This window comes from Vombatus ursinus, unplaced genomic scaffold (genome assembly GCF_900497805.2).
Source record: "Vombatus ursinus unplaced genomic scaffold, bare-nosed wombat genome assembly UNPS02010548.1, whole genome shotgun sequence".
NCBI classification, from domain to species: domain Eukaryota; kingdom Metazoa; phylum Chordata; class Mammalia; order Diprotodontia; family Vombatidae; genus Vombatus; species Vombatus ursinus.
Genome location: NW_020950326.1, coordinates 14788479 through 14814636, shown reverse-complemented (window position 1 = coordinate 14814636; position 26158 = coordinate 14788479).

Genomic DNA, 26158 nt, shown 5'->3' with positions numbered 1-26158 from the left:
ACATTTTGAAGCTGTGATCCTAAAAGACAGCACTGGCCAGATTGTAAAGCTGGTAAGGTTTATTTTTCAGTGCCTCTCTCTGTCATTGGTGTCCAGTGTCCACATATTTGCCTTTGACTACTCAGAGTGTCTGGCCTGACCCTTTATCCCTTGGTAGTGCAACAGGCCCTAGGCCTCTACCTTGGTCTTTCTTCCTATTAAAAAAAAAAACTGTTTTCAATCATCTATCAGCTCTTGTCTTTGGAAAGACTCTGAAAAATGAATCCACACAAAGTTGCAAATGACAACTTAATGTATTATTTTGTAAATGTCTATATCTATCCATCTCTAGTTCTGTATCTCTGAATACACAAAACTACGGGACAGTACCTTAACTCAAAAGAAAAAAATGATCTAGTCATTTCAATGAGAAATGATGGCATGAAGGAGAAAAGATATTGACATTCAAAGAAACTGATGTGGATATATCAGTTGCATTCAGCTGATCTATGATATATCAACTAAAAAATAGATTTGCACTTTTAAAAATTTAAAGAAAGTATATATACTTAAGGGTAAATAGAAAAAGAGTGGTAGGAATCCATAAGAAAAAGCTCAGGAAGACAGAATCTTAAAGCTGGAAGGAATCTTAAATGTCATCTAGCCCAACCTCTCACCTCATTCAGTAATCAAAGAGAAAAAGGTCCATATTGACCAAATCTGCTTGGAAGTCCAGGATTGTCCGATAGGAATGTATAGCTATCTTGGGAATCAAGCAGATCAAACTGGTTGGGCTTGGGACACATGCCCTTGGCATTCTTTCTCTCCTCCCCTCTACCCTTCTTTTCATCTTCAGGCTGAACTCATCTTCCTCTACCATGCCCCAGCTCTTCATCCTGAAGCCTCATTCTAACCCTAGAACTCACATGTTGGAAATACCCTCTGTCCCAGTGTCTTCTTCCTTTGGTTGGATGGCTCTTAGAATTTCTACTTAAGGAGGGTGCCCTGATCAACCATGCCTCATTCCTCTCCAGGCTGTACTCAGTACTTTTTCTATCATGCCCCTGTACCAGATACCTTTTTTTTCCTTTGACCTTCAGCTCCCCCTTCCTCCTCCCCCACACCTGTCCTCAAGTTTCTTTTATGTGTCGTCATCCCCATATGAGCTCTATCTGTGAGATTCTCTTTTTACTTGTATTTGTATTCCCAGTGCAGAGCACATTGCCTGACACATAATAAATGCTTAATGGATGCTTGTTGAAGGCCTGACCAAAAGAAAGTCACTCTTAGCTGTAGGTAGGACAGGTTTTGAGTTGGATGGCTGTGGCAACAGTGACTGAACAGGACTTTGGAAGCTCAGAGTGTTAATAACCAATTTCAACTCAAGTACCTTCAGGCAAGATTCCCCAACCAACTTCCTACCCCCAGAATCTTCACACCCTGCCCTACAGATCACCTCAGCTGCCTCAAGCTGTGCATAGGCTCTACACTTTAGGCTGCAATGGGTGAGTAAGACCTTTTTTTCCCTCACAAACAAACTCTGCTTTTCATTTTTCAGTGGGAAAATAGGTAACATGCAGTGAGCAGGCATGGATGGGTTGCAACGTGCACTGAAAATCTCATTACGTTATTTTTTCCCTCAAAACCTATCTCTCTTTTGAAGTTTACCACCATTCTTTTAGGCACTCAGATTCTCAGCCTCAGTGACATCCTCAACTTCTCATCCCTTAACTTCACATATCTAGTCAGTTGCCAACTCTTATTGTTTCTATCACTACCACCACATCTCTGGTATCTGTCTTCTTTTCTCTTCATACACACACACACACACACACACACACACACACACACACACACACACAGGCACCATCCTGGCTCGTGCCCCTCATATCAGTTCATGCCTGGATTGTTGCAATGGCTTACCAATTGAACTTCCTACCTCAAGTCTTTCCCCATTCTGACCCATAACCCACTGAGCTGCCCAGGTGATGTTTCTACAGTTCCATGTCATTCTCCTACCCAATAAATTCTAGTTACTCCAACTTGCCTCTAGACATAAATATTCTTTCATCCTTTTTACTTTGTCTTTTTCTATGAGTTTTAAAATACATAATTATCAGTATAGCAGTACAGCCACACAATTTATAAAAAAAAGCAAATGTACTCATGTTGGGGGTACATGTTTAAAAATTAAATATGTGTGAGATAAAAATTGTATATAGACTACTATCCCTAGAGGGGAGAGACAGGCAGGATCTCAGGTGAAACCTGCAAGGGTAGGGGTTTCAGGAGGGGAGAAGGGCCCAGAAAAGGGAGGCCAAACTTTGCTGACTTCCCAGTTTTGCTGAGGGCAGCCTCTAGTGATAGCACCTACCTTGGTTCTATGCTGGTGGGCTAACAACCTCAATACCACAACTTGCTTTTGGATTTTCTGTTGTTTCTTGCACTAACTTTGGCAGTGTCTCCATGACAACATGGCACCAATTGAAAAGTGGCAAAATCAATTGGTGGATCCAATGGTTGCCTGGATTAAGAGATTTCCTGCTCCCATGTTGGTTGGCTTTCCCCCCCCCCTTCACTGATCTGCCTAAATTTTTGTCAGTCTTAGGACAGATGGTCCTCATGCAAGTGAAGACTCCTTCGACCTCTGGCAAAGTCTTTTGGAAATCACAGACTTTGGAGGGGCCCTTAAAGAGAATTAATTTATAAGAGAATAAAATGAGACCAGAGAAATTAAATAATTTGTTCAATGTCATACAACCTCCTTACACCGTCTCTAGATCTGAAAGGGTCCTTAGATATCAGTTAGGGCTACTTTAACCCTCTCTTTTATTGATGAGGAAAATAAGTCAGCCAGATAGTATCAGAGCTGGGTTTGTCTTTCTATAATGGATTTTGTTTCTCCATTTTATTTTTGAGGTGATGAGACCACTATATCTGTGTACAGGATGAGCCCAACCCTGATTACAGTAAGGAGGCTTTCTGATGGGCTTAGAGTGAATCTGGGATTGTAGAATGGGTAAATGAGTTTGCTCTCGTATGCCCACATAGACAGATCTCAAATTGGCATAGGGGTATTCTTCTATAGAGGATACTATTATCTAGTTAACCCACGAGGGCTAAAAATGTTCTCAACCCAGAAAGAGTCATGGTGGACCAAACCAATAGCTAGGTAAAATAATTTAGAAGTTAAGTGCTATACAATAGTTTTATTTTATACAATCATATCAACTGACTTTTTATAGCACTTTAAAGTTGGCAAAACACTTTACATATATCAACTCAGTAGAATGCAAGTTCCTTGAGAACAGGAAATATTTAATTTTGTGTTTGTATCCCCAGTGCCTGCAACATAGTAGGTGCTTGATAAACACATACGTAGATGAATCTCAAATTGGCATGAGGGGTATTAATAAATAATGCTCACTGATTCTCACCATGACACCTTGATGCACACAAATACAGATAGATGTCGTAGTGGATAGAGGGCTGGACCTAAAGTAAAAAAGACCTGGGTTCAAATTTGTACTCAGACATTTCCTAGTTGTATGACCATAGGAAAGGCACTTAACCTCTGTGTCTTCAGTTTCCTCATTTGTAAAATAGGGATAATAATAGCACCTATGTCCCTGGGTTGTTGAGAGGATAAAAATGAGATAATATTTGTAAAATACTTCGCAAACCTTAAATGTAACCTGTTTCTATTGTTATCCCCATTTCATAGTTGAGGAATTAGATCCTAAAGAGGTTAAGTGAGTTGGCCTGGTCATGTAGCTAAGAAGTGTTGGAGGCAAGATTCTAACCCACATCTTCTTCACTCCATGTTCAGTGCTCCCCTACGTCACTATTCCTTAGTCTAGTACTTCTGAGTCTATTTATTATAGCATCATCCCCACTGCAAATGCTTGAATATTAAAAGGGGCTGTGATTTCAGTGGGGGAGCTATTCACTCTACCAACACATATTGTTGTTGCTGTTATTCATTAGCTTCAGTCATGTCTGGCTCTTTATCACCCCGCGTGTGGTTTTCTTGGAAAAGATACTGGAGTAGTTTGCCTTTTCCTTCTTCAGTTCCTTTGATGATGAGGAAACTAAGGCAAACAGGATTAAGTGACTTGCCCAGGGTCACACAGTAAGTGTCTGAGGCCAGATTTGAACTCAGGAAGATGATTCTTCCTGACTCCAAGCTCAGTGCTCTATTTACTGTGACACCTAGCTGCCTTTTCAAAGAGCAGGTAGCCCGCCCCTACTTGAAGCCTTTCTATTTGGGGGGACCTGCTAGAATGTGTGTTCTGCTGATATGACATTCAGGAACCCAGAGTCACCTCCAAATCATAATGAAACATTGGGGTAGGATTTTAGTGAAAGCTTTAGAAACAAATTTTGGAAGACCCACTCTTGTGGTCTGAAGGGTGTGGCAGATGGGGGCATAAAGAGAGCAAGGGAGTAGATGTCAGAGGTAGGAGTCTGGTTAAAGGAGAAATGGCAGAAGGAGGACAGGTTATTACGGACCAGGTGTGACAGATCTCAGAACCTAGGCATTGAAGTAGGGTCAGGGACCAGGAGCCTTAGTACAATAAGATGGAGTTGAATGATGAGAGGAGTTTAGTGATGAGTAAGATTTAGCAGAATTTAGTGATGAGTGAAATGCAAAAGTCTTGGAGCCAGGGGCAAAGCTCCCTGAAGTGACTCCAAAGGAGGGTCTCGGTGTCCTGGAAAGCTGACACAAAGTCCAAGGCCCAAAGTGTTTTTTTTTTCCAAACTCCCTCCTGTCATTCTGTTGCCTTCATTTAAAACAACCTCTCCCATTTGTTTCCTTTCTCATCCTCATTTTCCAAGAAAGGCTCAACTCAAGTCCTACATCTTCCATGAAGCCTTTCCTGAACATTCCTATTCTCTTATGGGCTTAGAAATTCTCCTGAACTTCCTTAGCCCTTCCCATCCGTGTAGTTCATTTTGGCATTTAGCCATGCGTAATGGTAGAATCTTGCAATCTGAGAGCTGGAGGAGGCCATAGAGAGCATTCCTCACAAGGCACAAATCTCTGGGACAGCATCCCTGACACCGAGCAGTCTAGCCTTCGCCTGAACAATTCCAGAGACAGCGATCTTAGTACTTTACAAAGTACTTCACTACATTGTAGGAAAGTTTTAATTGTTAGGATTTTTTTCCCCTTTGTTGAGATGAAATTTACCTCCCTGTATCTTCCTTCCATTGGTTCTAGTATTTTCCAGCAAGTCTATTACGTCTTCCACAGGACAATCCTTCAATTATTTAAAGAGTTGCCGGGTCCCCCTCAAATTGCCTCTTCTCCAGTGGAGCTATATCTGGCTGTCTAATCTTTTCCTTAAATAACATAACTTTCAGATCCTTTATCATTCACCTTCTAGCACAGTGCCTGAAACATAGCAGACACAATAAATGCTTGTTGATTAATTGATTTTGTCTTCTAGCACACTCTAGTTTGCTAATGTGCCCTTTTAAAGAGTGGCAGGTAGAGTTGCACACAGTATTTTAAATGTGGTCTGATCAGTGCAGGGTCCAGTAGGCCTAATAATTTCTTTAATATGGGTACAATACATCTGTTAAAGCAACCTAAGATTATGTTTTTTTTAATGTTTATTTATTTATTTATTTTTAGCAAGCTTGTGACATGTTGGGCTGATATGAGAATGCAATCAACTTATAATTCCAAATCTTCTTCATATTAATTAATATTAAGCCATACTTCCCCTATCCTATATGCAAGTGATTTTTTGAACCTAAGAGCAGGATCTTACATTTATATGATTAAATTTAATATTTTGAGCTCATTTCATCTTACTCTAATTCTTACCTTGTCACCCAGTGTAGTTGCTATCCCTGGTAGTTTTTCTGGATATGTAAATTGAATAAATAAATTTGAAATGTCTCTATCTAAATCACTGACAAAAATATTAAATAAGACAGGGTTAAAGTTAGAATTTAGCAGCTCTCCACTAGAGATCTCCCTCCAGATTTAGAAGTCAATTATTACTCAATAGTTTTGGGGCATGCTGGCTCAACTAGCTATGAGTTTTTTCAACTATTATTATTCAATACCTAGTTCTCCACCTTGTTTATAAAATCATTTGTTCTATGAATGTAAGATGAGAAGTTATGTGTTTTGGGGAGGTGGGTTGTTGCCCAAGCTTACTGAGATCATATATCCTTTGAAGTGTCAAAGAAATTGGTTTCTGCTGATCTCTGCTTCCCTTTCCAAATGTTCACACCATTCATTTTGTATACCTGGGATCAACATCCAACTCTATGGTCTTCACGTGTGAAATGCACCTTCTCCCCCCCACTCCTCTTTTGAAAACTGTGACAGCATTTGCCTGTCTCCAGTTTTGTGATATCTCTTTCAGGTTCCATAGAAGTGGTTACTTTTTTCCCAGTAACACCCCACCCCTTTGCAGGAGGAAAGGTGAGTTCAGTTTTGGACAGTGACATCTCACTGTCATTTAAAATTCAACAAGTCCTATATCCTATAGGTAGCTGGAACAGCGCAACTGGAGCTCGGGCATGAGCTGAAATGGGCTGGAAACAGATTTGAGAGTCACCACTATAGAGGTGATAATTGAAACTGGGAGTGGAAGAGATCTCCAAGGGAGAGAATTAACTACCCTGCACCTATCCTATGCCCCTCAAATTTCTCTTTCTTTAAATAAAACAAAACAAAAAACCCCCCTCAAGAATATAGCCCTGAAACTCTGAAGTGAAAATACCCTTAAACCACAGCCAATTGTGTGCCAGGATCCAAGCATCAGAGGAGAAATAATTCAAGTGAAAATGCTCTCCTGCAGTTTTCCCCCTAAATATGCTGCTGATTGCATTCCTGTTTCCTGTGCTGTGAGAGCCCGAGCCATTAACATACGGATCTGAGCTTGTGAGGAAAGGAAGATGGAGCTGCAGATTTATTATTTTTGTTACTGTGACAGAACAGAAGTTTTTGAGCTTGAGTGCACTTGCTAATAGGAATTAAGCCACTCAGGGTAATGCCATTTACTTATCTTTATTTGATTTGGCAACTCTGGAAACATTGGGGTTTTGCTAGAAGGCCATCCTCCTCCTCCCCTTTCTCTCCATCCTAGCCCTCCTACATGCTCCCTACAGCTCACACCTGGCAGTTGAAATAGAGTAATCCACTCTCTCCTGGTGTCCCTGGACCTGTGTTCCACTCTCTTCTCTGTAGCTTTAAGGCGCAGTGTTGTTTCGTGCAAAAGGGATTCAGGAACCTGGGGTCTCCATTCAGATATGGCCCTTTCCTTTGTTCTGGATGATGTTGGGAAAACAAATCCTGCTCTTTCAGCCTCACTTTCCCCATATATAAAATGGGGGTTAAGGGGTGGAGTTAACATGACTAACTCCCATATATAACAATATGAGGAGTCCAAGTATACTGCACACTACAAGAATGGTAGACTTCAGAATTAATGTTTCCTAAACTCCTACCCTGGATTATTCCCATCATCCTCCTTCTCTGTTCCTACTGCCATACTGTTGAATCCAGCTGTTGGAAGTTACACAGTTATAGGATAAGGTTGAAGATAGAAAGCCCCTTCTAGGCTGATGATGATCCAATCATCATTCAACGTTCTTTAGGTATACTTGTTCGACCAGCTGCCTGGTTGGATCTGCCTGACTACTGTCATCCAAAACACATTTCTCCTCTGGTTTACAAAACAATTAGTCATGTGCACATAGGATGAGAAGTTTTGTGAGAGTGTGTGTGTGTGTCTAGGTGGAGATGCTGATTGGGTTCACTACAAAATTATACTATTTAATCTCAGCTGGCCCTCACTAAACACCAATCTTTTTCTTCTTTCCTGATTGAATTTCTATAATGGTCCCACAGTTCTATCTTCCCTTCCCCCCATTTCCCTGTCCCCAATACCACTCTTCCTCTCTTTCTTAATGAAAGACTTTGCCTCATACTTAACTGAAAAAACAAGAGACCCTCTGTTGCAAGATCCCTTTTCTTTGAAATTCTGTACTTCAGATTTCCTGAACATCATTTAATTATATTCTACTCCTTTGTTCCAGTCTCAGAGTAAGCGCTGGATTTCTCTCTGCCAAGGTCAAATCATCAACATGTGTCTTTGTTTCTATCTCCTCCAGTTTCCTGGAGGATCTTGATTCTTTGATCATCCCTTTCCCCCACCCCCAATTTTCCATCTTTCCTTATCCATTTGCTCCTTTCTCTGCTATCTACAAACATTCTCGGATCTCTCCCATACTTATTCTCTGACTCTATCATACCCTCAAACTATTGTCTTGTATTTTTTCTCCCTTTCATAGCCAAATCCCTAGGAAAAAAACAGCTATACCTGTTACTTTTACTTCCTTATCTCTCATTCATTACTCAGTCCCCTGCAGTCTGATTTCAGATCCCACCACAAAGTGAAACTGTTCTCTTCAAGGTTATCAGTGATATCTTAATTCCTAAATCCAGTGACCCTTTCTCAGTCCTTGTTCTTTTTCAGTCTCTCAGCAGCACAATTCTGATTATCCTCTTCTTTTGAATACTCTCTTGTACCTGTGTTTTCATGACACTGCCCTCTTTTGTCTTCCTCCTACTTTTCTGACTAATCTTCTCTTTCCTTGAAAAGCCATCACTCATGTCCATAAATACCTGTGTATACAGCAGTTCTCTTTCTTGGACTCTCATCTCTACTCTATACTTAGTGATCTCATTGATTCCCTTGTTAACTGCAGTCTTGCATCTCCAAGTCCCTGATTGACAGAGGGAGCATCTCAAACTCAGGATATTCCTAACAGAATACATGATCATCCCCCTAAATTTATGCTTCCTCCCACCTTTGTTGTTTCTGTCACTAGTACGACCATTGCGCTGACCACAAGGTTGACAACCCAGGAGATATCCTTGACTTTTCATTTGCTCTCACCACCCACACCCAATAATTCTTTGATGATTTCTATTTTCCCCTCATCTCTAGCATGTTTCCTTCTTTCTACTCCTAATTCATGCTCTCAACACTTTTCACCTGGATTTTTTCAAAAGCCTCATTATTTTTTCTGCTTTCATTCTTAACTTTAATCCATCTTCCACATAGCTCTCAAACAGATACCCCTAAAACATAAGTTTGATCATATCACTTAATTGCTGAAGAAGCTTCAGTGGATCCATCTTGCCTCTAGGATAAAGACACAAACTCAGCTCCAGGGTATGTATAGCAGGGGGTCTAGACTGGGGTACTTCCTACAGAGCTGGGTTTGTACTAGGCAGTGAGACATGTGCTCTGACTTCTTATTAAAGGATGTAGATCCACTCTAATCCAGTAAACATTCGTTAAGTGCCTACTATGTGTCAGGTACCATTCCAAGTGCTGGGAATATGATTAATAGAAAGACAGTCCCTGCCCTCAAGGAGCTTTCAATCTAATGGGGCAGAGATTACTGATTGGTCCCTTTGTCCCCTTCATGATTGAAGCAGGACAATGCTCTGTCAAAGATGATTGGCACTAGGAAGAAGCAGGGAAAGATGGCTTCTGGTCTCTTTCAAGATGGCTTCTTTGTTGGGCCATAGTCAATGTAACTCTCCCTTAAATTTCTAATGGGGAGGAGTTTCTTCCTCTCTCCCTACTCCTCCCTCCCCCCTACCCCCAGTCCTCAGCAGACACATGAAAACAAGAACACATACACACATGAAAGCATGAACATGTGCTTGCCTAGGCAAGCCTGGGACTGGACCTCAAGCTTTTGACTGCCATTTCTGCTTTGCATTTTTTTCTTGGAGAATAGGTGACCACATGGGAATTCTAAGATGGATGTTTCCAGCCTTAGTGGCCACTTTATGAGTAGAAGAGTTCTGAAGTTCCAGGGTCAAATGCTGACTGACAGCAGGAGGTGATTCTAGAAGTATGTGGAGGACAAGAATACCATCACCTGGAGAATTCTACAGCCAAAGGCAAAAGTACAAGACATGCCCTGACTTGACAGTAGAACTGAACTTGTAAGTTATGCAGTCAGCACAGGTTAAGGGTCAAAATGAAATTCCTGTTTGGGAGTCCTACAGAGTGTTTTAAAAGTACTGGTTAATGCAGACTTATAAGTCTTTTGTCACTTAAGCATTATATACAAACAAGCTATACACAGGATAAATAGAAAATAATTGACAGAGAAGGCACTAGAATTAAAAGGGATTGGTGAAGGCTTTTTATAAGAGATGAGATTTTAGCCAGGACTTAATGGGAGCTAGGGAAATTGGTAGGCAGAGTTGAGGAGGGAGAGTTTTTCAGGCAAAAGGGACAGAAAGAGAAAATGCCCAGAGCCAAAGGATGGAGTGTCTTGTTTGTGGAATAGCTGATGTTACTGGATTGAAGAGTATGTACTAGGGGGTAAGATATAAGAAGACTGGAAAGGTAGGGAGGGGGCTAGGTTATGAAGGGCTTTTAATGCCAACCAGAGCATTTTGTATTTGATTCTGGAGTCAAGAGGGAGTCATGAGTTTATTGAATGGTGTGTGTATGTGTGTGTGTGTGTGTGTGTGTGTGTGTGTGTGTGTGTGACATAATTGAACCTGTGCATTAGGAAAATCACTTTGGTGGCTGAATGGAGGATGGATTGGAGTGGGGACAGACTGGAGGCAGGCAGAGCCATCAGCAGGCTATTATAATAGTCCATGTGTGAGGTGATAAGGGCCTGCACTGGAGGGGTGGCAGTGAGAGAGGAGAGAAGGGGGCACATTTGAGAGATGTTACAAAGGTGAAATCGATAAGTCTTGGTGACCTTTTGGAAATGGGGGCAGGGTGAGAGATAGTGAGGAGTCCAAGAAGACTCCTGGGTTGTAAGCCTGAGGTAATTGGGAATATGGTGTTGCCCTCTATGTGCACATACTTGCGTGTGTGTGTGCATGCATACATGCTTGCGTGCGTGCGTGCATGCGTGTGTGTGTGTGTGTGTGTTGATAGCATTTTGTGGAAAGATAGAGTGGATATTGGGACAGGACAGGCAGATTTGAGAAGCAGATTGGTCTACCTGCCCAAAGTCTCTTGTCACTCCAATCTGTCTTTCACTTAGCTGCCAAAATGATTTTTCCCCCTAAAGCCACATCCAACCACCTCATATTTCCTCCCCATCTAACACACTTACACCAATACCCCTACCCATACCACCCATTTCCTCCCCACTCCATCCCTCTCCAACACAGTCCAGCAGCACCCTATTATTTTCAGGATCAGATATAAGATCCTCCAGCATTTAGATCCTTCCACAACTCGGCCCCTACCCACCTTTATAGTTTTGTTACACTTTACCCCCTTTTACAGACTTTATGATCTAGTGACACTGTCCTACTTATGTTCCTGGTGCAGGACACTCTACCTCCCCACTCTGACTCTGCACTGGCTGTCCACCATGTCTAGAATGTTCTCCCTCCCCACTTCTGCCTCCTGGTTTCCTTGGCCTCCTTTAAGACTCAGCCCTAAACCTACCTTCTGCAGGAGGACCCTCCTGGTTTCCTTCTCTCCCTCTTCCTCTTCTATCTGTAGTGCCTTTCCTCTGAGATTACCTCATTTACACACTAGTGTAGCTTATTGTTTCTATGTTGTTTGTATGATATTTCTCTCATTAGAATATGAGCTCCTTGAAGGCAAGAATTCCTCCCTCCGTTCTTAGTTTCTCCAGTTCTTAGCACAGTGCCTGGCACACAATAAGTGCTTAAATTAGGACATTTAAGAAAATTAAAATTACTTCAAAAAACCAATTTTGCATCATCTGATGTACCTGATCCTTCGAGTGTTTAATATAAATGCTTATTAACTGACTGACTCTCTCCTTTTGCATCTTAAAGGTGGATTCTTGAAGGCCACAATCTATCAGTGCCCAACTTTCTTTAACAGTGGAGTTTGGGGCATGGTGACGACTTGTGGGGAGATATTTGGGGGGGCATGTAAGGAGACTTTACTTATATTCTTGAAAATCACACTTTGTAGTTGACTACCTCCTTCCCCAATAAATAAAGCTGGAAAAGCCCCAATTTTGTTCGACAACCACTCTTATCAAGAGGGAAGGATTGGCTTTAACTAGGTGGTCCCATGATTTCCAGTTCTTTCTGTTATTATTGAAGCCATCTCTCTCCTTAGAACCTTCAAACCCTGTTAGCTGAATGCAGTGACTATTAGGTAACTATTGTCCAAGGATTGGCCCCATTCTTCCCCTCCTAGCATCTGATGTATACATAGTCTACCCTTGGCAGCTTTGAATTAGATGTGTGGGACACTTGCTTGTTTATCCACCCTGCCCCCAGTGTCAATGGGCACAGCAGGCCTGTATCAGTTACTTCAGAATCGTAGCATCTTCTTTTTGAAACCCAGCACCCTAACTGTCTAACCCAAGGATGGGGGACTGGCGGCCTCAAGGTCACATGTGGCTCACTAGTTCCTCAAGTGTGGCACTTTGACTGAATCCAAACCTCACAAAACAAATTCCCTTAATAAAAGGATTTGTTCTGTAAAACTTGGACTTAGTCAAAAGGTCACACCCAAGGACCTAAAAGGCCCTACGTGGCCTCAAGGCCGCAGGTTCCCCTGGTCTAAGCCATCCCTTGGGTCTCTCCTTGCCCTCTCTGCTGGGGATGTCTTGTCTCCTCTTCCAGAGTTAGCAGTGAGGAGAAGCCAAGGAGCTGGAGTGGGAGGGGATGGATCAGAAGTGTCAAATATGGGGCCCATACACACAGCAGTATGAACAGAACCAGATTGAATATGATTGACAAAAATAAATAAAAATACAACAGAACATAGATAATGTAAACATGTAGTTTTCTTAGTCAATATGCTGTCCCCAGGGATCCTTATGTATCCTTTAGTGGCTGTAATTTTTATTTGAGTTTGACACCATTGGGGTACATGATACATTAGAGATGGAATCTTGCCTTTTGAAAGTATGATTTCTAGTTCCCACAGAAAGGCATTCAAGTGACTAGCAAACTTGGGAAGGCACACTCAAGGTAGTCTATGGGACATAGTGTCCTAGCACTGCTTGCTTTAGATCTCCCCTGAACCCTACATGCTGCTCAATTTTTAATCTCTCCTCAGAGGCTCAGGACTCTCCCCACCCCCAACCCCCATCCCTTGTTTCAGAAGCTCCATAGGATAAACCATTTCCTCAGTTTCTTTCTCTCTTATCCCCAGTAGCTCAGGATTTTCATATCATCTCTTTGACTAAGAGGAATAAGACACATCCTTCCTCCCCTCTCCCTAAGTAAAAAGCAAACAAATACAAAGAAACAAACAAACTTCAGAGTACTGAATTATAGCCCAGCTGGGACCTTCTAATTCAGCATCATGGAAACTGTTTGCTAATAGTTATCTGTGTAAGGCAATATGGCCACCATTAAGACCTTCAGTGGCTCATTAAACTAGCAGTCACAGGATTGCTGCCAGCCAGCAAGGTCTCTGGTTGTTTCTCAGCAGTTGATATGATTTGCTCTCTGTACCTCTCATTTGCCACTTTTATCTAATGCCCTCTTATATTCCTGCCTAACTGTTCATGTGTGTACGTCTCATCTCCCTAAGAGCTCTGGACTTGGAGCCAGGGAGACCTGAATTCAAATGTGACCTCAGATATCATTAGCTGTGTGAACCTGGGCAAGTCACTTGACCTCTATCTGTCTTGGTTTCCTCATTTGTAAAATCGAGGTAATAATAAAGCCTGCCTCTCAGGGTTGTAGTGAGGATAAAATGTCATAATATTTGCAAAGTACTTTGCATACTTTAAAGTGCTATGTAAATGCTAGTTATGATGATGATGATGATGATGCTTTTTTTCCTTCCTATTCCCAGCACTTGACCCAGTGCCTTCTCCACAACAGGGCCTCAATAAATATTTGTTGAATGATGTATGGTCCGTTGAGGGACAGCAGAAGCTTGGTCTAATAAAATTATGCAATCCTAGAGCTGGGAGGGACCTCAGAGTTTTCTGGGACCAAGAATAACAAATTAAATTCCACTGCCCCAGTCGAGTAGAATTGCTGAATATTATAGTTGGTACAATCTCAGGTGTTAACTAGAGTTTAGTTCATCCTTGAAGTGCCATTTTTTAGGGCAAAGGACAACCTCTATTCTATCTTATAGGAGATGGAAAAAGAAGCTTACAGTGGCCCCTAAAGAATGCAGGAAACACAAAAAAGACTCACAGTGGCCCATGAACAATCAACACAATTCTTAGGATCATAGGCTTAGAGCTCAAAAGGATCTTAGAATCCAATTCTGTCATTTTACAGCTCAGTAAACTGAGACCTAGTGAGTTTAAGTGACTTGTCTAGGATCAAAAACCTAGGAAATATATGAGGTAGAATTTGTATCCAGGTCTTTTTGGACAAATTCTATAGTTTTCTTCCCCTCCGGTGAGTCCCACTTTCCTTTCAGTGGGGGTCATGTTTATAATAGATTCTAGAATGTTCCTCTCCAATCATGTGGCTCTACTCTCTGGCTGCCTTGGAGAGGTTAGAACATGATTATCCAAGGCTGGGGCCAGGAACTACTGCCTTCATCTACAGAAAAAATCTTTTTAATGCTGGATCCTGATTAGTGATGATTGAGGGGTGTTCATTAGGGTTCTGGGTGTGTAAAACAATTTGGACAAGTGGTAGAGTTCAGCACTTGGGTAGTTATGATCCGTGGTGTTAGGCTTACCTTATGTCTTCCTACTCTGAATTGTCATCTTCTCATTAACAACCCTAATTTTATTCAGTGTTGCTTAATTACTTAAGTTTATAATATTCACTTCACTGGAAGTAGCTGCATCTCAGAATAGAGATAGCACTTTAGAGGAAAAAGAACACTTGGCTAGGAGCTGGGGGCTCTGGGTTCTAGTCCTGGCTCTGCTTCTTAGGTGCTGTGAGATTTAACTTCTCTGGGCCTCATGTGCCTCATTTGTAAAATGAGGATAATAATATTTGCTCTATCTAGCTTATTAGGTTTTTTCAAAGATTGTATGAGATACTTAATACAAATTTTATGAAAAGTAAAAGGCATTCACAGATGTGAGGTTTTATTATTGGGAGAGAAAAAGTGATCGCTTCACCTTTTTGAAAGTCATTTTCCTCATATATAAAAGGGAGATAAAATGGGAGACTCTGTCAACAGACTGCCCAGTGTGGAGTGCCCATATCAAAGAAGGTGCTGTGCTCTTTGAGCAAAGCAGAATTTCAGCAGCTCAAAAGAAACAGGAGATGGACAAATTTAGAGACATGTCCCTCCCAAATGGTCATGTGGACTATATGTGCCCCACCTGTGGTAGAGCTTTCTGAGCTTGTATTGATCCAGCCAAAATAGCCTTCTTTCTGTTCCACATGCGTGATATGCCAAGTCTCAGTGACTTTGCACTGGTTGTTCCTCATCCCTATAATGGCCTCTCTCCTTACCTCCTCCTCATATAGTCCATCCACCTCTTCCTTTAAGATTCAGCTCAGGCAAGCAGGTTAGCTAGCTGGCAATCAACAAGCATTTATTAAGCTCTTACTGTTTGCTGATTGATAGTGATGCAAAAAGGCATCATTTACATGAGGCTTTTCCTGATGCCCCCAATAGCTAGTGCTCTCCCTCCCAAACTATTTTGTATATTTATTAACTTTATCTTTGTGTTATTTATATTTTTATGTGTATTCATTGTCTCCTTCATTGGAAGGTAAGCACCTTGTGAGCATTAATTGTTCCATTCTTTGTGTTTGTATCCCCAACACTGTGCCTGGCACATTGTAAATGTTTAGTAAATACTTGGTGATTGATTGATTGAAGACCTGGATTTGAATCTTAATTTTGACACTAATTAGTTGTATAACCATAAGCACATCATTCTCTAGTTCCTCATAAAGGGATTGGACTGTCATCTCTGACTACATATCATTCTATGTCTCAGTGTGACTTATTAGTGGCATGAATCTGAGCAAGTCATTTAAACTCTCTGAGCATCAGTTTCTTCATCAGTAAGGTAGGGGTAATAATATTTGTACTAGCTACTTCACAGTATTGTTGTGAGGCAAACTTTGTAAAGCTAAGTATATACATTTATATATGTATGTATTTATATATGTACACACACACACATATATATAAAGCATATATATGGGGAGAGAGAGAGAGAGAGAGAGAAAGAGAGAAAGAAAAAAGAAAGGAAGGAAGGAAGAAAAGAAAGGAAGGAAAGAAGAAAGAAGAAAAAGAAGGGAAAAGTTTGGCTATTGATATTATTCTCATTGCTGGAGGTTTAATTACTGGTGATAAACTTTTCCAGATCTAATAGCTTAAAGGGACCGATCAGCTAGGTCATGGCCAAGTCTAGGTTATGGCTTATGTCAGTGTAAGGAATGTCCACCCTAATGATACCACCAATCCTTGAACTGATAATTATTAGAATAATTAGAAACTTTTTCCCTAATTTGAACAGGATTTTCTTGTCCCTGTATTCCAAATGTATGATGATTTATTGGATTCCAGAGATTCAAAAGATCTCAGGGGATCATCTTAGTATCTAATATGTGGAAATCACTTTGGGGAAGGAAGTGAAAATAACTGAATGGCTGGGATAGCCTCTAACTTCAGTTTCCTCTCAATACAAGAAGTGATAGTAAAGGCAAACCCTCTTACATAAATTATCTCTTCCCCTCCCCCTGCTTGTCCTGGTGCAAAAAAAAAAAGTCTTTTCTACTGAGTGGGCTGATGGAGAGAAGCCATTAATTCAAGAGTGCTGGGAAGTTAACGTGTTTTCTTTCATTAGCAAGTTCAAAATTGCATTTTATTTCCATTTTGATGAGATTTTTATGAGTTAGAAGAGATGAAGTTGAATCCCATGAGCGTAATGGACCTAGAAAGATCGCAGATATAGGATTGAATTCAACGAACCATGAGGAGTTTAGTAAATTAATTAAATTTAACAAAATAATGAATTATTTTTTTCCACTGGATTAAAATTACTAAAATGTGTTGAAAAGTTAATTGCATTTCTTATTCTTTGAAAAAACTCTTTTGTGTATTTGTTTTCTGTCAGCCATAAGTAGCGTTGGTAAGAAAAACACACATGATGACTTTGGGGCGTCTTGCTGGGAATGCTCCCTTGAAACTTTCAGTTCTATTTTCCTTGAACCAGTTCATCTAGTTCTATTTCCCTGGAGAGTGCTAGATATCAGGCCTAATGTTCCATGTAAGCGTTGAGTCAAAAGAGCCCTTTGGATCTGCTTTCACCCATTTCCCTGCCTTAGAGCAATATCAAATCTACAACAACTTAGATGTGTGGATACTTGTAGTATTTTGATATTTGAGTGAGAGCTTAGTCAAGAGCCCCAATTTTGAAGAGCCTTTATGGCATACCTTAATTTGCCATCCACAGCAGGGTCAAATATCTAGGGTCTCTTCTGTAGGAAGCGGGGCCCATGTTAAAATGCTTTTGTAATGAATGTATTAAAGGGAACCTCCCCTTAATCAGCTCTGGCTGATTACCCTATAGAACATAGGGCCCTCCCTATAGAGTTTGAGTCCTTAGGGTGAGACATTTGCCTTGGCTATTTCTGTGCACCATACATGCCGACACAATGTTGAAAGGTTTGGACTTTAGGATACTGTAAGACTCTCTTGGTTCCCATGATGGGTGGACATCGGTTGTGGCTAAAGAAACAGGATTGGCTACAGGAAGACCTTCTATTTAGTAGTTCTGTTAGTAGTTAGAATGACTAACTTCTGGTATACTTTATTCCTCATCCTAACAGAATGTGTGGAGTTGAATTCTCTTTTTGCACACCAGCACCCCAGTAGAAATGGTGATTACTCACATGTGGCATCAAGAACAAGGGTTCATCCAGGTGAGCCTGTATTTGGCTCTAAAGGTCCAGGCTACCTCTTAATACTTTGTGACTTTTTGCTGAGCATAGGGAGCCAATGAAACAGATTTTGAGCTGGATTTCTAAGAAAATGAATGAGTGAATAGCTAAAAAAACCCTCATTAACTGTTTACTTTGTGTTAAGCACTTGGATACAAATAGACAAAAGTTAAGCAGTCCTTTTTCTTAAGAGGAGCCCTTAGAGATCAAATATGCAAGCAACTTTGGAATTGGTTTTCTTTTGTAAATTTATGCTATCCTAACTCTTAACTTTTTCAAAAAACACTATCATCCTTCCATCCTCAACCTACTCCAGCTCAGAACCCCACTGTTTCGGTGGGTTCTTGGTAATTTACTTGTGAGCTGGGTAGTGGAGGCGATGGAGTGCTGGGTTTGGAATCCAATCACTTGAATTAAAATCTAACCTCAGAAACTTCCTAGCTATGTGACCTGGGCAAGTCAATTAAATTTTTCTGTGCCTCACTTTCCTCTTTGGTAAAACAGGGATCAATAGCGCCTATGCAGGGTTGTTGTGAGGATAAAAATGAGATATTTGTAAAGTGCTTTGCAAACCTTAAATTATTAGCTATTATTATAGATAAGAAGGAAAATTTCTAAGACCTTTTCTATAGGTTCTATCATCTTTGGAAACCAGTCTGGCTTTAAAAGGGAAAGAGAGTTGGGGCCCATAGAGAAAAGTTCCTGCAGAGTGCTGCCAAGGCCGACCGGGTCTCTCTGAGCAGAGGTTAATTGAGTTGTTTCTACACAGCTGAGGGAGTCTAAGTACTATCAGCTTCTTCTCAATTGTGGTCATGGAAAAGCAGATAGGGTGCTGGATTAGGAGTTAGAAAGACCTAGGCTCAAATCCTACCTCAAGCACTGGCTGTGCCTGGGGAAGTTTCTTAACCTCTTTGGGCCTCAGTTTCTTGGCTGTAAAATGAGAATGTGGGACTCAGTGACCTATAAGATCCATTCCAGCTCTCAATCCATGATCCTATAATCCCTGGTCCACACTGTCCTAGTCATGGCTTTCTTAGAGTGGGATCTCCTCTCTTTATATTATCTGTCAATTATCTGTGTTCCAATTGGTTTACTTATCATCTCTACATAGTTGTCTCCCAAGTCAATATATCTAGTCCTAATTTCTCTCCCAAATTCAGACCCGTATCACTAGTGGCTTGCTAGACATCTCCACCTGGATGTCTGATGTTAAGAAAGGTCAAAATATGATTCTTCATTTCTTGCTAAACTGTTCCCTCCTCAGTAAACTGCAATGGCTCCCCATTGCCTCTTTTTGTTTTTTTAAAGCCCTTCACAACCTGGCCCCAAATTAGCTTTCCAGCCTTCTTATACATGACTCCCCTTGTGCACATGATTGTTCAACCTAACTGGGTTTCTGGCTTTTCCTCACATAATGACATTCCGTCTCCATGCCTCTGCTAATGGTTTCCGCCCTTACCTGCAGTATACACCTTTTTCCACCTTTGTCACTTAGAATATTTGTTTCTTTCAAAGCTTTGCTTAAGTGCCACTTTCTACATGGAGATTTATATGATCTCCCCAGCTGCTTTGACCCTGCCCCCTCATTGATCTGGTATTTATACTGGGATGCGTTTATCTATGTATAATTTTCTCCCTGAAAGGGGAGGGGGTTATTTTTGCTACCCCAGCACCCAGAATAGTGTCTGGTACATAGTACATGCTTAATAAATATTAATTGATTAATCCAACACAGCTGTCAAAATAATCATCCTAAAGAATAGTTCCGACAGTCGCTATGCTGCTGTCCTCAAAAATCCTCAGTATTCCTTCCTTTCCTCTAGGATAAAAATATGCATAGCCTGCTATTTAAAACTTTCCCCAATCAAGTGCCCATCTACTTTCCATACTGATTCCTAATATTCTCCTTTATGAACTTTGTATTCTAGCCAAGCTGTACAACTTTTTATTACTTAACCTTGATATACTAACCTCTGCCTCTTTGCATTAGCACAAGCCTCCCATACCCCATGGCTAGAACTGGCCAGCTCCTCACTTCTCCCTCTCAGAATCTCCACCTTCCTTTATATCTTTCCTGACGTTCCCCATTGTTAGTGTTCTCCCTAGCCTTAAATTCCCTCTGGAGGAGAAATCAAGGCTGGTGGCTTTGCATGGGCCTCCTTCACTTAAATCCAGTTCACCTGCATGTCATGACATCACCTCCTTGATGTCATGGTCCTCTTTGAAGGACAAACACCACCACCACCACTACCAATAACAAATTTCCTATATTTACTTTTCCATGTGCATATTGTATCACCCCAGTAGAATGCAAGGTCCTTGAGTCCTGGGCCTGTTTCTTTTTCTGTCTTTGTATTCCTAATTTGAGCACAGTGCTTTCTTCATAGTACATATTTGTTGAATTTCTTGAACTGAGCTGGAATGTGAACCTAGTTCTCACCTCTTTCTAATTTATCTCTCTTTCCATTATACTAGGTGTGTGTTATTGACTGAGAAAGAAAATGGTGGATGATGATAAGGGAGGTTTGGGGAAAAGTATTTCATGAAAGGGAGTCAGAGGTTTATTTACGAGAAATCTCTGTGATGTGAGTACTTGACAGATTGAGAAGAATACAGTGACATAAACAAGTGTTTCATTTGCCCTGTGCTACTGTCACTGAGACACATTAGACCAATATGAAAAGCCCCAGAAATGATTACTCTTATGTATAAGATTTGAACTGGATCTCTGATTTCACAGTTGCAGAGAGTTCCTAGCAGGCATTCCTTCTGGTCAAGTCAAGAAGCATTTACTAAGTGTCTACTGTGTGCCAGGCACTATGCTAAATGTTGGGGATAAAAAGAAAGGTGAAAAAAAAAAACAAAACAAAAAACCCTTCAAAAACCCAACAGTCCCACTTTTCAAGGAGCTCACAGTCCACTAGGGAGAAAACATGCAAACAATTATACTCTCTCTCTCTCTCTCTCTCTCTGTATATATATATATATATATATATATATATATATATATATATATACATGTGTTTGTGTATATAAATTAGATATAATCGATTTACTAACATAGACCAGCAGCTGTTCTGTAATATAGTTTTAAAGAGTTACCTGGGGGAGCTGAGACTTGCTTAGGGCCAGTACATGCCAGAGGCAAGATTTGAACTCAGTTTTTTCTTGACTTGGGTTCAGGTCTTTTTCCACTGTATCTGCCCATGGTGCCTCTCAAGATTTGCATTACAAAAAACAATGTATAAAGTTGGAATTGCTAAACATGACAGCAATAAAGCTAATCCAGACTAATCCTTTTGTTGTTTGTTTTACCTTTTTTTTTTTATCCCTAGTACTTAGCATAGTGCCTGGCACATAGTAGACACTTATATTATGAAGAGCCTGGAACTTAATGTAGACACATGGTGGAATGCTTCAGTGGTATATAGGGGATGTGGGAAGTTACAGAAGTTGACTGAAGTAAAGGTTATGCATTATTGTGCTTGTTCAAGTAGCATTTAGAACACTCATCAAAATGCCTTGTCTTGGATATTATATTGCGCACATGCCAATCTTTTGGAAACTGCAATATCAGCAACCCAGAATTGTAGCAATCTAATATTGAAAGGGGCCCCAGCATTGGTTATGTAGTCCAGGGGTTTGCAAACTATAACTTAAGGGCCAAATGCAGCAGCTGCCATTTTTATATATAGCCTGTGAACTAAGAAAGATTTTTTTTTTGCCATTTTAAAATACAATAAAACTTTATTTACAAATAAAAAAATTCTTAGCTTAAAGGCCATTAAAAAAAGAAACCAGGTAGAGGACTGGATTTGACCTGCAGGACATAGTTTATGGACCTTGATCTAGTCCAACTACCACCCAAATCAAGACATATCTAGAATATTTCCAACAAATGTCCATCCAGCTTCTCTCCTTAAAGAATCTGAATTATAAGGATCTCATTATATCACAAGATTACATTTGGGGACAACTCTAATTGTTGGGAAGTATTTCTTAGGCAAAGCTGAAATTGACTTCTCAGTAACTTGCGTCTATTCTCCCAATTTTGTTCTCCAGTATCAGGGAAAATAACTTTAATCTCTCTTCCACATAGGGTCATAGGATCACAAAGAAAGGACCTTAGGGGTCATCTAGCTCAACCACCTCATTTCTCAGATAATGAGTCTCACACCAATGGGCTTTGGTACTGGGGTTACACACACTGAGGCCTTGGGGAAGTTAAGTAACTTGTCCAAGATAACATATGCCACAAGTATGATATGATAGGGATCTGGTTGTTGTCCTTTGTTCCTGAAGAGGACCAAAATGACCTCACTATGTTGGAGTCAGGGTACAGTGTGTCTGACTGTGGCTGCTCAGAAGGCTCTATCACAAGCCAGGCACAAAAAGTCCACATGAATAGTCCATATGATAGGGGTGGAGATAGGAAGTAAGAAAACAATTATCAAGCAACTACTATGTATTAGGCACTGTCCTTAGCACTTTACAAATACTTCTTTGGATCCTCACAACAATTTGATACTTACATTTGAGGAAACTGAGGCAGATAGAGGTGAAGTATCTTGCCCAGGGTCACACAGTTAGTGAGTGTCTGAGGTGGGATCTGAACTCAGATCTTAACCCCACATCCAGTGCTCTATTCACTGTACCAGAGACTGGGCCTGGGATTTTGCTGGTATAGGGAACTCCCAGGTGAAGAAATTTTACAAATGTAGACCAGAACCTGCATTAAGTGTATCATAAGTATGTGTAACCCCAGTCCCAAAGCCCATTGGTATGGGATTCTCTCTTTATTGGTGGAGATCAATGTCTTGTGCCTGTGTGAGGGGCAGAGCAGTCGGAGAGGGGGAGAACTCCAGACTCTTCAATCTCTTCTGTCTTCTTTGGGTTATGAGAAGATGGATGTCAATCCCAGTTCAAATTGCTGAAAGAAAAGGGTCTAGGAACAATCCAGAGCTGACAGAGAGGAGCTGACAGTCCTCGTTATTCACCCCCAGCTTGCTACACTAGAAACTTTTGTGAACATCCCCTTTGAGTGAGATCCAGGATGCTCTCCCTTGATTAAGCTGAGTTACTTTGTTCCCAATGGGAGAGCTCCTTCACTCTGTGTTGCATGGTATGTATACTCGTATGTATACCTTCTCTGATTCTGTTTTGCTATTTGGATAAATGGGTTTCCTTGTTATTTGCTATGGGTTTCATTGTAGAACAGGTATTTCCTGGTAAGGGAGTTAACCCTTGAATATAAAGCTTGGAGGATCCTGCTTCTTCCAATAATGAGCAGTGATCAGAAGTTAGACTGAACCTGAAAATTATACCCTATAGACTAACAACATTTATTTGATTAGACAGGTATAGTTCTAGCCTGGTAGTCCCCTTTGTCTGAGGAGAACAGAGTGGACTCCAGTCTCAACTTCCTGCTTCCCCTCCTGGCAGGAATGGAAGTCTCTCTTGGAGAAGGGTATTGGGGGAAGAGGTTGGAGGTGTCTATTCTATTTCCCTTTGAGTCATACAATGATAAGTCCATGCCACATGCAGGGGACAGCCCTTGCTACATGTGGGCCTTGCCACACATTGGGGTTTTGCTCAACCAAGAGAGATTCTCGCTCAAGGGGAAGTTCCCCAAAGTCTCTAGTGTAGTAAGTTGGGGACAGGGACATTTTGGAGACTGCTGACTCCTCTCATGTTGACTTCTTCCCAGCATCTTCTCCTTCATAAATCTGAAGTGAAGAGGACATCTTCCATCTTCTCTCTTGAAACTGGAAGCCAGAAGTGCCTGAAGCATCTGCAGAACCCAAACTGACTAGAAGAAAACTCAAAGAAAACTAAGAGCCTAAATAGTTTGGAACTCTATCATTCTCCGACTTTACCCCACCCCTCACACAGGTGCGATTCCACCATTGATCTCTTCCAATAAAGAGAGAGTCCCATACCAATGGGCTCTGGGACTGGGGTTACATATGATAACCCTTCTAAAATTTGACCAGTAGACTTTCCCTACTGTTTTCTCTTTTCCAGGTAAAATACCCAGAATTCCTTTTGCTGATCCTCCTAGGACATAGTTTCAAGGATCCTTTGCTTACTTTGCTTAGGATATGGTCCAGATTGTCAAAGTGTCTTCTAAAATTTAGCGTCCAGAACTGGATACAATAGTCCAGATGTAGTCTAAATGGGGCTGAATGCAGACATTCTATCACCTCTCTTCCTCTGCATACTGTAGTTTTATTAATGTTTGCTTTTTTTGGGGAGGAGGGAACTATTGCATCACAAGACTGATTCTTATTGAGCATGTGGTACTTTAAAAGTCTTAGGAATTGTTTAAATAAAATGATTTCTCTCTGCTTTCCTGAACTTGCACAATTGACATTAAAAACAAAACCAAACCAGACTTCACGTAGAAGACTTTTCTTTGATTCCTATTAAATTGCATTCTATTAGTTATATCCTACTCTTCTAGCTTGTCATGATTTTTTTAGATTGCGATTCTGTCAGTCGGTCCATTAAGTACCTTCCCTAGCTTTGTGTGTTCTGCCAATAAATGTGACAGATACATATAGCCTTCTTCTAAGCCGTAGAGAAAAACACTGACCAAGGCAGGGCTGAGAAAAGAGTTTCGGGGCATATCACTAGAGGCTGTCTTCTAGGATAATGTGGATCCATTGGTCATCAATTTTTGAATTTTATTAGCCAATTCTGAACCTTCCTAACTGTACAAACACAATTGTCAACAAGTCAAGGCTTGCAGGAGTAGGCTAAAAATTTAGCTTATGTTCATAAGTCAGGAATGCTGAATTCTGAAATTTGTATGCTTTGCCTATAAATCCATAGATTCTGAGAGTTGGAACAGGACTTGGTGGCCATCTAGTCTCACCCATTCCTAAGAAAGAATCACTTTTACATTTTAATGTAACATAATAATAATGTAATGTAATACAATTTGATGGTGATAACCAACAAGTGGTCATCCAGCTTTTGCTTAAAGAACTTAATAGAAAGAAAACTCATTGCTTCACAAAGCAGAGACTTTCACTTTTGAACAGTTCTAATTGACAGGAAGTTTTTCCTTGATTTGAATATAAATTTGCTTCTTTGCAGCTTCAAGCTCTGTCTCTTGGGGAAAAATAGAATAAGTCTAATCCGTCTTCCAAGTGGCCACCCTTCAAACACTTAAAGACAGCCATCATTTCCCCCTGAGCCTTTTCTTCTCTAGGATAAATACCCTTATTTTTTTTTAGGCAATTGGGGTTAAGTGACTTGCCCAGGGTCACACAGCTACTACGCATCAAGTGTTTGGTTTGAGGCCGAATTTGAACTCAGGTCCTCCTGACTTCAGGGCCAGTGCTCTATCCACTGCACCACCTAGCTGCCCCAATACCCTCATTTTTAAAAGCCCATTGTTATATGGCATGATTTTGAGGCCTTTTACCATCCTGATTACCCTCTTTTGGATGCTTTATCAATGTCCTTACTAAAATACTATGCCCAGAAACAAACATAGTTCAATTCAGGTGAGAATAGGTCAGGGTAGAGGAAAGTATGTTTATTATCTCCACAGTCTTTGCCATAATCCCTCTCAATGCAGCCTAAAATTGCATTAGCTTTTTTGGCTGCCATTATATGCTCTTGACTTATAATGGACTTGAAGTCAACTAAGATCCCTTGATCCTTTTCAGCTAAAGTTCTGTCTAGCTGTACTTTGTGTCTGTCTAATAAAGAATAAGGCAATAGACTTAAAATAAGATTCATATGGCATTTTAGTCCTTCTTCCCTTTCCTTGTAAATAACCTACTTAGTCCTGTGTTGAAAAATAGAGCCAATTAGAAAATAGACATGTAAAAGATTTCCTCAAGGAAACACTCGATGGTTTTCCATTCAAATAAAGACTGAAATCCCTGATGCCAAGAGATCAATTCTACTTCCTCACCCTCCAAAACTGATAACTAAGCATGTGTGTGCATGGGAGTTCACTTGTGGGTGTGATTCCTGGTAAACAAAACTTTGTGATCATTGTCTTTCAAAATTACAATTCCATGTCCACTGGTGTTTGTCCTAATCTCTCCTGCCTTTGATTTCATATTGTTCATTTGCCATTGCTGCTTGCTAAATGGTGGAGCTAATTTGATACCTGCCTCATGGGGCGTTTGGCCTTCAATGCTACCTGCTTTTCAGGGCTGTTAAGAGCATCAAATGAGATAATGGATGTAAAAATGCTTTGAAAAGTCCAAAGTCTGATATAAATGTGAAGGATTATTATTTTTATATCGCCTGCTACAATTCCAGGGAGGTCCACCTTTCTGTTCTTTGAAAAAGTTTCATTGTGTT